Here is a 5,771-nt window from a genome sequence, read left to right on the forward strand (position 1 = left end):
TGGCACTTGGAAAGCTCAGAGAACATCAATTATATGCCAAGTTCAGCAAATGTGAGTTTTGGTTGAAGGAAGTAGGATTTCTCGGACACGTTATATCTGGAGAAGGAATAGCAGTTGATCCCACTAAAGTTGATACCATGACCAAGTGGGAAGCCCCAACAACAGTTGGAGAGAGCCGGAGTTTTCTTGGACTCGCAGGATACTACCGGAGATTTATTGAGAATTTCTCAAAGATTGCGAAGCCTATGAATGAGTTGTTAAAGAAAGATACCAAGTTCATATGGATGGAGGAATGTGAGGCTAGTTTCCAGGAATTGAAGAAACGCTTGGTTACCTCACCAATGTTGATTTAGCCAAACCAGACCAAAGATTATGAGGTGTATTGCGACGCTTCACGTCGAGGACTTGGAGCAGTGCTTATGCAGGAAGGGGGAGTTGTTTCATATGCCTCAAGACAACTGAAGCCTCATGAGTTAAATTATGCCACGCATGATTTGGAGTTAGCAGCCATAGTGCATGCTTTGAAAACATGGAGGCATTTCCTCATTGGAAATCATTGTGAGGTGTACATGGATCATAAGGGTTTGAAGTACATTTTCACACAGAAGGAGTTGAATCTCAGACAAAGGAGGTGGTTGGAGCTCATCAAGGATTATGATATGAGATTACATTATCATCCTGGAAAGGCTAATGTAGTAGCTGACGCATTAAGCCGTAAGAGCCATGTCAATACGTTAATAACGGGAGAAATACCCAAGGAGTTAGCAGAAAATCTTCGTGAACTATGTTTGAAAATAGTTCCAAGAGGCTATGTAGCAGCATTGGAGATTCAGTCAACTTTGATGGATAGAATCAGAAAAGTTCAGAAGACCGACAATGAAATTGCTTCTATAAAGGAGAAACTAAGCAAAGGAAAAGCTAAAGGATTTCGTGAGGATGAACACGATACCCTATGGTTTGAAGACCGCGTTTATGTGCCCAATGACCCGGAGATTAGGAAGTTGATTTTGCAAGAGGCACACGATTCACCGTATTCAATTCACCCAGGAAATACCAAGATGTATTTGGATCTGAAGGATATTTTCTGGTGGACCGAAATGAAGAAGGATATTGCGGTGTATGTAGCAGTTTGTGATGTATGTCACAGAGTAGAGGCAGAGCATCAGAAGCCAGCAGGATTGTTACAACCATTGACGATACCCGAATGGAGGTGGGATAAGCTAGGCATGGATTTTATCATGGGATTTCCCAGGACTTGTTCAGGCCATGACTCGATTTGGGTTGTAGTCGATCGATTGATGAAAGTAGCTCATTTCATCCCAGTAAAGACCACTTACACCAGCGCTAAGTTGGCAAAGATATACATGACCAGGATCGTATGTTTGCATGGAGTACCAAGGAGTATCGTATCAGATAGAGGAACCCAGTTTACCTCAAAGTTCTGGAAGCAGTTACACGAAACTTTGGGTACCAGCACTACTAGGAAAAGGCCTACTAATGGCGCACTGGTTTTGCCTACTAATGGCGCACTACCAGTGCGCCATTAGTAGCACGCCACTAGTATATCTTACTAATGGCGCACCACGGGTGTGCCATTAGTATCTGGTATACTAATGGCGTACCAACTAGTGCGCCATTAGTATGTAACAGCATGCGCCATTAATGTGCCTCCCGGGGGGCCGTACGTAAGCATGGCTTTGTCATACTAATGGCGCATTCTCTGTTGATGCGCCATTAGTATCCTTTGGCATACTAATGGCGCACCTGGTGGTGATGCGCCATTAGTATGAATATTTGGTTTTTTTTCCTTTTCTGATTTTTGCGCAGGTTACAAAATATATTATTAGACAGAATATAAAATATATTATTAGACAGAATATAGACAGCAGCACACAACAACATCAGATTCATCGAATACAATAGAAGATTAGTCTCCGAATACAATTCATCATACTAGTCTCCGAATTCAAAAGACCGAACAAAGACAAAACATTACAAGTCTCAAGACCGCGAGTATCGAGTTTGTCGGAAGTAATACTAATCCTAACAAGTCCTACTAATCATCATCATACAACTTCTACTCGTTATTCATAACAAGTCATACGATCATCATCTTGATAGTCTTCGAACCAACCCTACTTAATTGTTCATCAGCACATGATCATCAGTATTAGGCAGGACCTAAATACCCTATTTAAGCTAAAATAGCATAAAACAATATAGACCCTAACTCTCCATTATGGAGAATGGAGAACATCCTGTCTCCAATTCTTGCGCTTTGCTTCCTTTTGCTTCCAAGAAGCTCCTTACAACTGTCCATACATTTTTTCCATCCTTTGATTTTCATGTCTCCACTTCTTTTAGAAATCTCGTATGGACAGTTGAGATTCTTAGGACGACCTGGCTGTATGTTCAAAACATTAACACTACCTTTCAGATACATCATATGAGGCACACAATTCTCTGGGATTATCTGTTGAAAAACATAGTAATAACTTCATAGTTAGCAATGATGTACTAGTTTTAGAAGTATGCAAAAGATGCACGGATGTCGTAATAGTAAAAATCTTACCAGGGTATCTCCATGGTAGTTACCGTAGTTGAACACATGCACTAGTGGCATGTATTTACCATAATGTTGAGGAGTTTGTTTGTGGATAATGTAATTTTCAATGTCAGTACAAAATCCGACCAGATGATTTTTCTCCTTGTAAGTTTTTAATTCGGAGCCATCGGTGTAGTGGGTTTTGTCTACCATCTCCCGCACATTGTTTGAACAATAAAAATAAGCTGTCAATGGAAATAAGTTGTCAACTATTTTGAAATAAACAATATAAATTAGCTAATAACTATGTTTGAGAAACTCACATAGCGGTAGAACTAGAGGCGTATCAACAAGGACCCAAATGTCCATATTGTCTTGGTTGATGTCAGGATTACCAAGATCCATGGTGATAAGCATACCCTCATCAAAACCATACATCTTGCAAAATGCTTCCCAATTTTTGCAACCAAAATGGGTTACGCGCTCAGAATTATATAGATTTACTTCAAAGTCCACATCGTGATGAATCCTTAGGTGAATTTTCTTTGTTTCAGAAATTTCATGGTCTTCAAAATCCATCCTCTCCAAGACATAGCGTCTTGCATGGCATGGGATAAGCTATACTCGAATTGTAAAAGATGAAAATTACACGTTGAAATAGTTGAAGTCGCGCTTAATTATGAAAATAACACTTGTCGTCATTGTGTACCGTTTCAACTTCGAAGGTCTCCTCGAGCTTAATGCTGAAGCGCCGATCATCGTCCAGGTGAGGCATGTCGCACAGACCTCGATTGTCGTGGCACCAGTCGCACTCCGCCGAGAGACTTTCCTCGTCCGATGATGATGATGACATATCCTGGGACAGCTCCCAGAATTGCTTGCCGCCCGAACCACCGGCCTCATTGTTGTGGGCCATGTTTCGCTCTAAATAGGAAAAAAGTTTGGTCAAAAAGTTGGTTATTGTCAAGGAACAAGATCATGGTCTCATCATTTAGGGTTTGTCGACACCGAGGCACCCTAAAAGCCTAAGCTTTCATCATTTAGGGTTTGTCGACGCCGAGGCACCCTAAAAGCCTAAGCCTACATCATTTAGGTTCTCATCGACACCGAGGCATCCGGGGCAGCCAAGTTAAGTTTTCATCATTTAGGGTTTATCGATGCCGAGGCACCCTAGGTTGGGCCTAATCACTTGGCACTAATCACTTGGCTCTATTGGCATCTATGGTTTAATGCAGTAAGAATGGCGGGGCAGTTGATCCTACTTAACTAAGTACTAAGATACCCCAACCCATTGATTAGTCGCAAGTACCCCATATGTCCTATTTTTAGCAAAGTCATGCTAAAATTCACGGAAAATTTCAGCATGACCTTTGCTGAAAATAGGACATATGGAGTACCCAAATTTGCCGGAACGGAAGTTAATCGTCATTCCGGCAAACTCAAGGGCCTCTCGGGGTACCTGCAAATTCATCACGACACAATGGTCGGAGACAAAACCCAGCCACAGACCATATGGTCCTCTGCTTTCATATGGACAAAAATCAGCTCAACTTATGTGAGCTTCCATTCCAGATATAATATGTCCCCCAACAAAAAATCATCAATAGTTTAGCAAGTCTGTACAAACACAGAAAGAATGACAAATGTATTTTACAGATCGTGGCATTGTTTTTACTATATGCACCATGGCAAATTTCTTTTCTTTTTGCAACATGGCAAATTTCTTTTGCACCGGCCATGGCAAATATAGTCTATGCATCATGAAAATTATAGTTGTATGGATCATGGCATTTTTTATTCTACATTTTTATTCTATTGATCATGCCAGGAAATTATAGTCTATGCATTTTTTTAATCTCTGGATCATGATCTAACAAAATTGCCATCTCCCATGGCAAATATAGCCTATGCATCATGGAATTTATACTATATGGATCATGGCATTTTTTTGTCTATAGGATTATTGTTTGTGTGCATACATGCAGAGTATCAGCTCAGAGGTCTTTGTTTAACAGTGATAAGTCAACGACAAGGAACATCAAGCTTATAATAAAAATCTCTTAGAACCTTATGAGAGTATGTACATATACAGATTTTGTTTACTAGCTTGGCACATGTCAAGTCTCACTTGCAGGTGCACATTTTTTTCTTTCAAAGCACACCTCTTTGTTTCAGCTATCTATATATCTTGTTCTATGTTGCATTTTTAATTCCTGATGTTAACAAGAGTGTTTGTCAAAAGGAAAAACAAAGTTCATGGCAGTGTAGCTAGCTTCTCATGCATCCCTCTTATCATCTAGCTAGCTAACACTTGAATCCATGATGCTTCCAGACTTGAGCATTGAGATTTTCAGACTAGAACTCACCTCGATGGACGCGGTCGCAGACGAGGTCGTAGACGGCGGCGGAGCAGAGACAAGGTCACAGACACGGTCGTGGTGCTCCAGTGGACGCGGCTGCATCAATCGTTTGAATTGGCATTCAATCAAACACCTCACAGGCAAGAACAGAAGGTGGAGACAGAGAAGAGAGGGGATCAAGCAGAGAGGGATAGGGCAAGGAGGGAGGAGCAGAGAGGGGAGTCTAGGGGGAGGGAGCTTACGGGCGGAGGAGGACGGGCGGAGGAGGAGGGGGCTTACGGGCGGCGGCGAGACGGTTGCGGGTCGGCGGCGGTCGTCGTCCTGCACCTCGTGCGGTCGGCGGCGGCGGGATGGTTGGGGGCCGCGACGGCTTGCTGTCCGGTGGGCGGCGGAGGAGCTGCAGTGGTGGGGGCGCGGGGGTGGCGGAGCACGTAGGGGCGGCGGCGTCGTGGGTTGTCGGGGCAGCGGCGCGCAGGGGCTGAGAGATGTGAGATGGGATCGGCCGGGGATTGGGGCCGAGATTTTAGTCGGGGAGGTATAGCAATGGTGCACCACCTAGCGGTGCGCCATAAGTAAGTTTTTTTTGATAGCAATGGCGCACCCTCCTCTGGTGCGCCATTAGTAACATTTTTTTTCATTATTTTTTGTTGCATCTAATAATTTGTTTTTTATCAAATTTGTTATTTTCATGAGGACTAGAACAGAAGATATCATCAAATATCATCAATTTTTTTTTGAAAATATCATCAAATTTGTTTTTTTATTTTTAATTGAAAATATCATCAAATTTGTTATTTGAAGATATCATCAAAAGGTGGGGGAGGGTGCGGGTGTGGGCAGCGGCGGTGGAGCGGGCCGGGGGAAGG

This window comes from Triticum aestivum, chromosome 6A (genome assembly GCF_018294505.1).
Source record: "Triticum aestivum cultivar Chinese Spring chromosome 6A, IWGSC CS RefSeq v2.1, whole genome shotgun sequence".
NCBI lineage: Eukaryota > Viridiplantae > Streptophyta > Magnoliopsida > Poales > Poaceae > Triticum > Triticum aestivum.